At 43.0% G+C, this 12,450-nt stretch overlaps 1 protein-coding gene and 1 pseudogene across 10 annotated transcripts in view; one reads left to right on the forward strand and one right to left on the reverse strand.

Annotated features, from left to right (window-relative positions):
• Window positions 1–12,450, reverse strand: part of FAM168A (family with sequence similarity 168 member A) — a 201,808-nt gene that overhangs the window by 97,693 nt on the left and 91,665 nt on the right. The window lies entirely within an intron of this gene.
• On the forward strand, window positions 3,059–3,736 carry LOC100452255 (small ribosomal subunit protein bS1m-like; annotated as a pseudogene).

Consider the following 12,450-nt stretch of genomic DNA (forward strand, 5'->3'; position numbering starts at 1 on the left):
TTGCAAGTCCAACATTCATATTCTCCAATTATTTTCCCCATCTACCTCCTTTGTTCACTCCCTTGTTCCTTTGTGTGCATAACTGCCTGACCAATAAGGTGTGTAAAGTGTAAAGTCCTTGGAATACAAAGGCCATGTATGATTCTTCTTTCCATTCCTCCAGCACAGGGCTTATTATATCAAAGGTACTTTGTGAATGTTAGTTAAATTTAAAATGCCAAAAGCCAAAGAAATAAAAAGATAGCTTTATGATTTCCAAAGCATTTCCATAGTCTCCATGGAGAATCAGAGCTGGTATTAGTGTCTCCTTTACAAATGAGAAAAGCATAAAAGGAGAGAAGCAACTTGCCCAGACTTTACCCTGACTCCTCACATGCCAAGCCCAATGTTCCTCCCATCATGTCATAATGTTAACCGTATTTCTTAGAGCCAAGAAGATGGCTGAGGCAAGAACGAAGGATCAAGATAGACAAAAAAGAATACCACACATTATAAATTAATCACTTAACAACTTAACCAGCACATCCTGAAAAAATAAGCAAATATGACACTCATATCAGAGCAAAAGACTTGGTTTAAAATAAACAAACTCAGCCTGGTGTGGTGGTTTACGCCTATAATCTCAGCACTTTGGGAGGCCGAGGCAGTGGATCCCTTGAATCCAGGAGTTCAAGACCAGCATGGTGAAACCCCATCTCTACAAAAAAAAATACAAAAAAATTAGCCGGGCACGGTGGCGTGCACCTGTAGTCCCAGCTACATGGGGGGCTGAGGCAGGAGGATTGCTTAAGCCCGGAGGTCAAGGCTGTAGTAAGCTGAGATCGCACCTCTGCACTCCAGCCTGGTGACAGAGAAAAACTTGTCTCAATAAAATAAAACAAAATAAACCATATTTAATGATACTCTGCTCTGGATTATTCCTTATGTAAATCACTTAGAGGTGGCACAGATGATAAGAGAATAAGATATGTTTTGTCCTTAGAAGCAGATAGTCTAATAGCAAAAATGTGACTCAAATACTCAGAGTTCAAAATCCTGGTGGCAATGGAACACAATGCAGCCATAAAAAAGATCAAAGTCCTGTCCTTTGCACCAACATGGATGCAGGTGGAGGCCATTATCCTCTATTCATTCTTGCAAATGAATGCAGAAACAGAAAATCAAATACCACATGTTCTCACTTATAAGCAGGAACTAAACATTGGTAAACATGGACATAAAGAGGGCAACAACAGACATTGGGCTCTACCAAGAGTGTGGAGAAGGATGGACTGAAAAACTACCTACTGGGTACTACGCTCACTACCTGGGTGACAGGATCATTCATACACCAAACTTCAGCAACATGCAATTTATCCATGTAACAAACCTGAACATATACCCTCAAACCTAAAATGAAAGTAGGAAAAAAAAATCACAAAGTGAAAAAAAAAGTCCTGGTGGCAGACAAAATGAGAGAAGTAGCTTGAACTCATACTTCCAAATAATAAAAGAAAGGCAAGATAACAAGAGCTAAATGAACTTTACAGGTAGCCTGTAGACCATACGTATACAGTTATTGTAGAGGTTCGGAGAAGGGAGGAAAGGCTCACTGTGACTGTGTATGTATCTTTAGTTTTTAGGGGTTTTTAAAGGTTGTTTTGTTTTGTGTTTTTGAGACTGGGTCTCACTCTCTCACCCAAGCTAGAGAGCAGTGGTGCAATCTCAGCTCACCGCAATCTCTGCCTCCTGGGCTCAAGTGATCCTCCCAAGGCCTCAGCCTCCTAAGTAGCTGGGACTACTGACGTGTGCCACCATGCTAGGCTAATTTTTGTATTTTTTTGTAGAGACAGGGTTTCACCACGTTGCCCAGGCGGTCTCGAACTCCTGGGCTCAAGCAATCCACCTGCTTCTGCCTCCCAAAGTACTGGGATTACAGGCGTGAGCCACCATGCGCAGCCTTGTTTTGTTTTTATTTAAGGAGGAACGTAACTTATCCTGAAAACTGTCCCAGAGTTTAAAAAAAGACCAGGTTTGGGAATTCACACAGAGATGGGGAGAGGAAAGAACAACAGAACAGAGATAAAGACAAGACCAAAGACTCAAATGCTGTCTCCTACATGAAGCTTCACAGACCCTTCCAACTAAAACTAATCACTGTCCTCTATCCCAAAAATACACGGTGACAGTGCCATTCTAGAAACACTTCATGTTAGAAGATCTAGTTGTTTATGCAACTGCTTCCCTCCTGGACTATGAGCTCTGAAAGCAGAGGCTATTTTATTAACCTATGGAGTGCCCCACTGGCTAATAAAGAGCCAAGAACACCAAGACATGTATATTATGTATAGTATGTACATATACATGTACATGTATGATTAACAGAATTGAACCAAAGAATGTTAGAGCTTGGTAGGACCTCAAAGATCATTTAATTTAAGCCCTTCATTTTGCAACTGGGAAAACAAAGACAAAGTGACTCACTCAAAGTCACAGAGCAGGTCACAAATCCAGAACATGACCTCAGGCCCCTAGAGTCCCAGCCAAAAGAGTGGCAGTGAGGCTGCTCTTCTACTCAAAGGACAAGAGATCTCCTGTGCTTATTGGTTAGTTCAAAGACACTGAGCCATTGCAGTGGGAGGTCTAAGGCTCTGAATCAGGAACTGTTACATTCCAAGCGGTTGACATTCTGAATACTAGGCCAAGTCCTTTGTCTCAGGACAGAAGGGCTCAGAAAAACCTGGCAGAACCACCCTTGTTTGATGCAGAGGCCCCAGAACATTTTAGTCTGCAGGCTTGGGCAAAGAACCAGGAAGAGTTTTATTGTGATGAAGATGTAGAAAAATTGGGGAAAAAATGGAGGATGGGAGCAATGGAGAGGTAGATTCCTAGGAGCACCAATACCAGGAAAGCACTCTTGATGGAAAAGGAAGTACACTTTTAGAAGTTAGCTCATGCCTGTAATCCAGCACTTTGGGAGGCTGAGGAGGGCAGATTACTTGAGGTCAGGAGTTCAAGACCAGCCTGGCCAACATGGCGAAACCCCATCTCTACTAAAAATACAAAAAATTGAAAAGAAGTCATGGCGGCGCTGTGTGGGACCCGTGCTGTGGCTGCCGAGAGCCATTTTCTGCGAGTGTTTCTCTTCTCCAGGCCCTTTCGGGGCGTAGGCACTGAGAGTGGATCCGAAAGTGGTAGTTCCAATGCCAAGGAGCCTAAGACGCGCGTAGGCGGTTTCGCGAGCGCGTTGGAGCGGCACTCGGAGCTTCTGCAGAAGGGTTCTCCAAAAAATGTGGAATCCTTTGCATCTATGCTGAGACGTTCTCCTCTTACACAGATGGGACCTGCAAAGGATAAACTGGTCATTGGACGGATCTTTCATATTGTGGGGGATGACCTTTACATAGATTTTGGTGGAAAGTTTCATTGTGTATGTAGAAGACCAGAAGTGGATGGAGAAAAGGAACCAGGATCCGGTTGCGGCTATGAGATCTTGAACTTACGTCTAGGTTCCTGGGAGCAACAACAGATACAACTGTACTAGAGGCTAATGCAGTTCTCTTAGGAATCCAGGAGAGTAAAGACTCAAGATCAAAAGAAGAACATCATGAAAAATAAATGAACTTTGCTTAGTGGATTGACTCCTTTGCTGAAGTCAGGTATTCATCAAGAATGCAATTAGACTAATTGTGAATAAATGATTGAATGAAGATATAATAAATAAAAGCTATAATTATAAAAAAAAAAAATACAAAAATTAGCCAGGTGCGGGGGCCCATGCCTGTAATCCCAGCTACTACTTGGGAGGCTGAGGCATAAGAATCGCTTAAACCCAGGAGGTGGAGGCTGCGGCAGTGAGCCAAGATCATGCCAATGAACTCCAGCCTGGGTGATGGAGTGAGACTGTCTCAAAAAAAAAAAGAAGAAAAAGAAGAAGCTAAAGGCTGAGAAAATGGAAGAGAGGGTAATTTCAGGACTCAGTAAAGACTCCCCAGGGAATTGCCTGTCTAATTTGAGGCTTAATGGTATAGACGTAAAAAAAAAAAAAATCAAACTGACCCCATCTCTGCTGAAAATACAAAAAATTAGCCGGGCATGGTGGTGGGCACCTATAGTCCCAGCTACTCGGGAGGCTGAGGCAGAAGAATGGCGTGAACCCAGGAGGTGGAGCTTGCAGTGAGCCGAGATCGTGCCACTGCACTCCAGCCCGGGCGACAGGGCGAGACTCCGTCTCAAAAATAAATAAATAAATAAATAAATAAAATCAAACTGAAGAGTGTGTGATGCCAAGAATAACCCAATCAAGAATAATGCAGTTTGAGCAACCAAGCCTCCTCATTCTCCATCACCACTGCTGGCCCACTCACCACCAATCTCCATTGAAATCACCTGGGGTGCTCTTCCAGCCTCCTTGAGTGACATCTCCAGGCATGGGAGCGAATCAGACGGATAGGGGTACTATTTAAGACATAGAGTTTTACAAATAATACAATTTAAAAATGGATAAAGAACTTGAACAGGCATTTCTCCAAAGATATACAAATGACCAACAAGCATATGAAGGTATGTTCAAGATCATTAGTTATCAGGGAAATACAACTTAAAACTACACCGAGATACCACCTCACACCCATTAAGATGACTATTATCAAAAAAACAGAAAATAGCAAATGTTGATGAGGATGTAGAGAAATTGGAACCCTTATTTAAAATTTGGTGGTAATATAAAATGGTGTAGCCACTATGGAAAACAATACAGAGGTTCCTCAAAAAATTAAAAATATAATAACCATACGATCCAGCAATTTCACTTCTGCATATACATTCAAAAGAATTTAAAGGAGGATCTCAAAGAGATATTTGCACACCCATGTTCACTGCAATACTATGGACAACAGCCAAGAAGTGGAAGCAACCTAAATGTCCACTGATGAATGAATGAAGAAAATGGTGTATACACATATGCATACACACAACCCGCATACACGCAACCTGCACCCACACACGCACGCTGGAATATTACTCACTCTTAAAAAAGAAAATCCTGCTGTATACTACAATATGCATGAACCTTGAGGACATTATGCTAAGTAAGCTACTCACAAAATGACAAATACTGCATGATTCCACTTACATGAGGTATCCAAAGAAGTTAAACTCTTAGAATCAGAAAGTAAAATGGTGGTTACCAAGGTGGAAGGTGAAAAGGGGAGTTGTTGTTCAATGGATATATTAGGTTGGTGCAAAAGTAATGGCAGCTTTAACCATACTTTCAATGGCGAAAACTACAATTACCTTTGCACCAACCTTTAGTTTCAGTTTTGCAAGATGAAAAAGTTCTAGAGATCTATCACACAACAAAGTGCATATAGTTAACACTACTGTAGTGTATACTTAAAAATAGTTAAGATGGTAAATTTTATTTTTTTTGTTTGTTTGGTTGGTTGGTTGGTTTTTTGAGACAGAGTCTCACTCTGTCGCCCAGGCTGGAGTGCAGTGGTGCGATCTCGGCTCACTGCAAGCTCCGCCTCCCGTGTTCACACCATTCTCCTGCCTCAGCCTCCTGAGTAGCTGGGACTACAGGCGCCCACCACCATGCCCGGCTAATATTTTGTATTTTTAGTAGAGACGGGGTTTCACCATGTTAACCAGGATGGTCTCGATCTCCTGAACTCGTGATCCACCCACCTCGGCCTCCCAAAGTGCTGGGATTACAGGCGTGAGCCACTGCGCCCAGCCCTGTATGTTCTTGTAACACACACACACACACACACACACACACAAAGTTTTAGGTCTAACACCAAAACTACTAAATCAGGCCACCTGGGAATCAGAATTTTAAACAAATTCCTCACGTGTTTTTGAAAAATGGCCGAATTCAGAAAACACTTGCTTCAAAATAAAGTCCAAATTTGATTACTGCATCGAAAGTCCTGTTTGATCCCATCCCTTTTTATCTTTCATTCTCACCACTTGCTCTTTCCTCAGGCCTCACTCTGTTTTGGCCTCTGGCCTATGTACCAGGAGGAACTACTGTCCACCAGGCACGGTGGCTCATACCTGTAATCCCAGCACTTTGGGAGGCCCAGACAGGCAGATCACGAGGTCAGGAGATTGAGACCATCCTGGCCAACATGGTGAAACTCCGTCTCTAGTAAAAATACAAAAATTAGCCAGGTGTGGTGGCGCGCGCCTGTAGTCCCAGCTACTTGGGAGGCTGAGGCAGGAAAATCACTTGAACCTGGGAGGCGGAGGTTGCACCACTGCACAGAGAGAGACTCCATACCCACCCACCCCCCCAAAAAAAAAGATACACTGTCCGGCTGAACTTTCCATAATGATGGAAATATTCTATTCTATCTGTGCTGCCCAATATAGTAGCTATTAGCCACATGTAGCTACTAAGTACTTGATATGTGGCTATTGAACAGCACAGGACTAGAGCAACAACTAGGTCTCTAGAAGAAAAAGAGAGGGCATGATTAAAACTCAAAACAGAAAACCAAACACCACACGTTCTCACTCATAGGTGGGAACTGAACGATGAGAACACTTGGACACAGAGCAGGGAACATCATACACTGGGGCCTGTTGTGGGGTGGGGGGATGGGGAAGGGATAGCATTAGGAGAAATACCTAATGTAAATGACAAGTTAATGGGTGCAGCAAACCAACATGGCACATGTATACATATGTAACTAACCTGCACGTTGTGCACATGTACCCTAGAACTTAAAGTATAATAAAAATAAATAACTAAAACTCAAAACAACTCCATTTAATTTTTTTCTCACATATTATTGATGTGCATTCATTCATTTAACAAATGTTTATTGCTTACTACATGCCAGGTACTACTCCAGATACTGGTGAAATAGCCATGAACAAAACAAACACCCCTGCCCTCAAAAAGCTTATGGTCTAATGAGGCTGACTAGTACAGCAGTTAAGAGCAATGACTCTGGGGGCCAAGATGGCCGACTAGAAGCAGTGGCATTTGGAGGCTCCCATCGAAAAAAAACATAATAAGCATGTGAATCCTTCACCGGCCACCAAGGATCTAGGTTCTCTCATCAAAATTGACTAGAAGGCTGGCGTGACCCACGAAGAAAAGGAAGAGCAGTGCGGTACAGCAGCCCACCCAAGAGCTGCACAGGAAAGGGGAACCCCCTTCCCCCCAGCCAAGGGAGGCAGTGAATGAGCACCCTACCCAGCCAGGGAAAGTGTGCTTTTCCCACACAACTTTGCAACCCACGGATCAAAAGATCCCACTAGCGAACCCACACCACTGGGACACACAGATTCTTACAGCCTCTCAGCTGGAATCTGCTTAAGCCTACCGAACTCTCTGGGGGAGGGGCGACCAGCACGGGCTGCGGCTGCCTGCTGTCTAAGCCGTTTGAGCTCCTTGGGGAGGGGCAGCAGCCAGCACTGGAACTCGCAACTGCCTGACATGCTAAGCTGCCTGGGCAGGGTAAGGGCAGCACCCATTTCTATAGCTCCAGGCTGTGTTTTTCCCCTGCTGGAGCCCGGGAGGCTGAATGGCTCGGTCCCAAGACTTGTCCCACAGCCCAACACACAGGGTGTGGCAGTCTGTGGGCAGAGTGCCACTTCAGGTCTAACCCTGACCCATCCTTCTTCAGTGAGAGGGGCTTCCCTGCAGGATCTCCAATAACTCCAGCCAGAGGCTCAGGGATGGAATTCGGATCTCCCTGGGCCTCAGCCCCTAGTGGGGAGGGGTGGCCATAGTTTCTTTGGACCAGCAGGCTTAGCCTCTCCTGGTAGTTCTGAGGAATCTGCGCAGCCCAGATGAGTGGGTTTCCCCCCAGCAGAACACACCCTCTCCACCAAGGGACAAAGTGCTTCATTAAACAGGTGCTGCTCCCCATGCCACCTGAGACCCTTCAACAGGGTTGTCAAACACCCTATACAGAAGCAATCCTACTGGCATCAGACTGGTGCCCCTCAAGGTCAGAGGTCCCAGAAGAAGGAGCAGGCACCCATCTTGGCTGCTCTTCCAGCCTCCTTGAGTGACATCTCCAGGCATGGGAGTGAATCAGATGAACAGGACCTGAAGTGAACCCTAGGCAAACTGCAGCAGCCCTACCTACAGAAGAGGGACCTGATTATTGAAAGAAAAACGAACAAGCAGAAAGCAACAACAACAGCATCAACGACAACAAAAAAAGGCTCCCACAAAAACCCCACCCAAGAGTCAGCAGCCTCAAAGACCGAAACTAGACAAACTCACAAAGATGAGAAGAAATCAACGAAAAAATGTTGAAAACTCAAAAGGCCAGAGTGCCTCTTCTCCTCCAAATGATTGCAACATCTCTCCATCAAGGGCACAGAACTGGACAGAGGATCAGATGGACGAATTGACAGAAGTAGGCTTCAGAAGATTGGTAATAAAAAACTATGATGATCAAAAGGAACATGTTCTAACCCAATGCAAAGAAGTTAAGAACCTTGATAAAAGGTTGGAGGAATTGCTAACTAGGATAACCAGTTTAGAGACGAACATAAACCACCTGATGGAGCTGAAAAACACAGTACAAGAACTTCGTGAGGCACACCCAAGTATCAACAGCCGGATCGGCCAAGTGGAAGAAAGGATATCAGAGTTTGAAGACCACTTTATTGAAATAAGACATGCAGACAAAAATAGAGAAAAAAGAATGAAAAGGAAAGAACAAAGCCTCCAACAAATATGGGACTTCATAAAAAGACCAAACCTACGGTTGACTGGAGTACCAGGAGATGGAGAGAATGGAAACAAGCTGGAAAACACACGCCAGGATATTATCCAGGAGAACTTCCCCAAACTAGCAAGAGAGGCCAACATGCAAATTCAGGAAATACAGAGAACACCATTAAGATATTCCACAAGAAGATCAACCCCAAGACATATAATCATCAGATTCTCCAAGGTCACAATGAAGGAAAAACTGTTAGGGTAGCCAGAGAGAAAGGCCAGGTCACCTAAAAAGGGAAGCCCATCAGAGTAACAGTGGACTTCTCAGCAGAAACTCTCAGCAGAAACTCTTCAAGCCAGAAGAGATTGGGGGCCAATATTCAACATTCTTAAAGACAAGAGTTTACAACCCAGAATTCCTTTTTTTTGAGACAGAGTCTTACTCTGTCACCCAGGCTGGAGTACAGTGGCGCGATCCCAGCTCACTGCAACCTCTGCCTCCAGCGTTCAAGGGATTCTCCTGCCTCAGCCTCCCAAGTAGCTGGGACTACAGGTGCCTGCCAGCACACCCAGCTAATTTTTGTATTTTTAGTAGAAGACAGGGTTTCACCATGTTATCCAGGCTGGTCTCGAACTCCTGACCACAGGTCCGCCCATCTCGGCCTCCCAAAGTGCTGGGATTACAGGCATGAGCCACTGCACCCAGCCTTAACCCAGAATTTCATATCCAGCCAAACTAAGCTTCATAAGCTAAAGAGAAATAAAATCCTTTCCAGACAAGCAAATGCTGAGGGATTTCATTACCACCAGGCCTGCCCTGCAAGAGCTGCTGAAAGAAGCACTAAATATGGAAAAAAAAAACCGGTACCAGCCACTGTAAAAACACACCAAAATATAAAGACAAATGACACTACGAAGAAACTGCATCAACTAGTATGCAAAATAACCAAATAGCATCATGATGACAGGATCAAATTCACACATAACAATATTAACCTCAAATGTAAATGAGCTAAATGCCCCAATTAAAAGACATAGACTGGCCAATTGGATAAGGAGGCAAGACCCATTGGTGTGCTGTATTCAGGAGACCCATCTTATGTGCAAAGACACACACAGGCTCAAAATAAAGGGATGGAGGAAAATTTACCAAGCAAATGGAAAGCAAAAAAAAAAAAACAAAAAGCAGGGGTTGCAATCCTAGTCTCTGACAAAACAGCCTTTAAACCAACAAAGATCAAAAAAGACAAAAAAGGGCATTACATAATGGCAAAGGGAACAATTCAACAAGAAGTGCTAACTATTCTGAATATATATGCATCCAATACAGGAGCACCGAAATTCATAAAACAAGTTCTTAGAGACCTACAAAGATACTCAGACTCCCACACAATAATAGTGGGAGACTTTAACACCCCACTGTCAGTATCAGACAGATCAATGAGACAGAAAATTAACAAGGATATTCAGGACTTGAACTTAGCTCTGGATCAAGTGGACCTGGTAGACGTCTACAGAACTCTACCCCAAATCAACAGAATATACGATCCTCTCAGTGCCACATGGCACTTATTCTAAAATCAACCACTAATTGGAAGTAAAACACTCCTCAGCAAAAGCAAAAGAACTGAAATCATAGCAAACAGTCTCTCAGACCACAATACAATCAAATAGAACTCAGGATTAAGAAACTCACTCAAAACCACACAATTTCATGGAAATCGAACAACCTGCTCCTGAATGACTCCTGGGTAAATAATGAAATTAAGGCAGAATCAAGAAGTTCTTTGAAACCAATAAGAACAAAGAGACAACGTACCAGAATCTCTGGGACATAGCTAAAGCAGTATTAAGAGTGAAATTTACAGCACTAAATGCCCACATCAGAAAGCTAGAAACATCTCAAATCAACACCCTAACATCACAATTAAAAGAACTAGAGAGGCAACAGCAAACTAATCCAAAAGCTAGCAGAAGGCCGGGCATGGTGGCTTAAGCCTGTAATCCCAGCACTTTGGGAGGCCAAGGCGGGCAGATCACAAGGTCAGGAGATCAAGACCATCCTGGCTAACACGGTGAAACCCCGCCTCTATTAAAAATACAAAAAATTAGCCGGGTGTGGTGGTGGGCGCCTGTAGTCCCAGCTACTCAGGAGGCTGAGGCAGGAGAATGGCATGAACCTGGGAGGTGAAGCTTGCAGTGAGCCGAGATCGCGCCACTGCACTCCAACCTGGGTGACAGATCAAGACTCTGTCTCGAAAAAAAAAAAGCTAGAAGAAGACAAGAAATAACTAAGATCAGAGAAGAACTGCAGGAGCTAGAGACACAAAAAACCCTCAAAAAAAAAAAAATCAACAAATCCAGGAGCTGGTTTTCTGAAAAAATTAACAAAATAGATAGACTGCTAGCTAGACTAATGAAGAAGAGAGAAGAATCAAATAGACAAAATAAAAAATGATAAAGGGGATATCACCACTGACCCCACAGAAATACAAACTACCATCAGAGAGTACTATAAACACCTCTACACAAATAAACTAGAAAATCTAGAAGAAATGGATAAATTCCTGGACACATATACCCTCCCAAGACTAAACCAGGAAGAACTCAAATCCCTGAATAGACTGATAACAAGTCTGAAAATGAGGCAGTAATTAATAGCCTATCAACCAAAAAAAGTCCAGGACCAGATAGATTTACAGCCGAATTCTACCAGAAGTACAAAGAGGAGCTGGTACTGTTCCTTCTGAAACTATTCTAAACAACTGAAAAGGAGGGACTCATTTTATGAAGTCTCATTTTATGAAGCCATCATCATCCTGAGACCAAAACTGGGAAGAGACACAACAAAAAAAGAAAACTTCAGGCCAAATATCCCCAATGAACATCGATGCAAAAATCTTCAATAAAATACTGGCAAAGTGAATCCAGCAGCACATCAAAAAACTTATCCACCATGATCAAGTCAGCTTCATCCCTGGGATGCAAGGCTGGTTCAACATATGCAAATCAATAAACATAATCCATCACATAAACAGATCCAAAGACAAAAACCACATGATTATCTCAATAGACGCAGAAAAGGCCTTTGATAAAATTCAACATCCCTTCATGTTAAAAACTCTCAGTAAACTAGGTATTGATGGAACATATCTCAAAATAATAAGAACTATTTATGACAAACCCACAACCAATATCATACTCAATGGGCAAAAGCTGGAAGCATTCCCTTTGAAAAGCAGTACAAGACAAGGATGCCCTCTCTCACCACTCCTATTCAATATAGTATTGGAAGTTCTGGCCAGGGCAATCAGACAAGATAAAGAAATAAAGGATATTCAAATAGGAAGAGAGGAAGTCAAGTTGTCTCTGCTTGAAGACAACATGATTTTATATTTAGAAAACCCCATCATCTCAGCCCAAAAACTTCTTGAACTGATAAGCAACTTCAGCAAAGTCTCAGGATATAAAATCAATGTGCAAAACTCACAAGCATTCCTTTACACCAACAATAGGCAAGTAGAAAGCCAAATCATGAATTAACTCCCATTCACAATCACTACAAAGAGAATAAAATACCTAGGAATACAGCTAACAAGGGATGTGAAGGACCTCTTCAAGGCTAACTACAAACCACTGGTCAAGGAAATAGGACACAAACAAATGGAAAAACATTCCATGCTCATGGATAGGAAGAATCAGTATCATGAAAATGGCCATACTGTCAAAATAATTTATAGATTCAATGCTATTCCCAAACAATTCACTGACATTCT

The sequence above is a fragment of the Pongo abelii genome, chromosome 9 (assembly GCF_028885655.2).
Source record: "Pongo abelii isolate AG06213 chromosome 9, NHGRI_mPonAbe1-v2.0_pri, whole genome shotgun sequence".
Classification (NCBI taxonomy): domain Eukaryota; kingdom Metazoa; phylum Chordata; class Mammalia; order Primates; family Hominidae; genus Pongo; species Pongo abelii.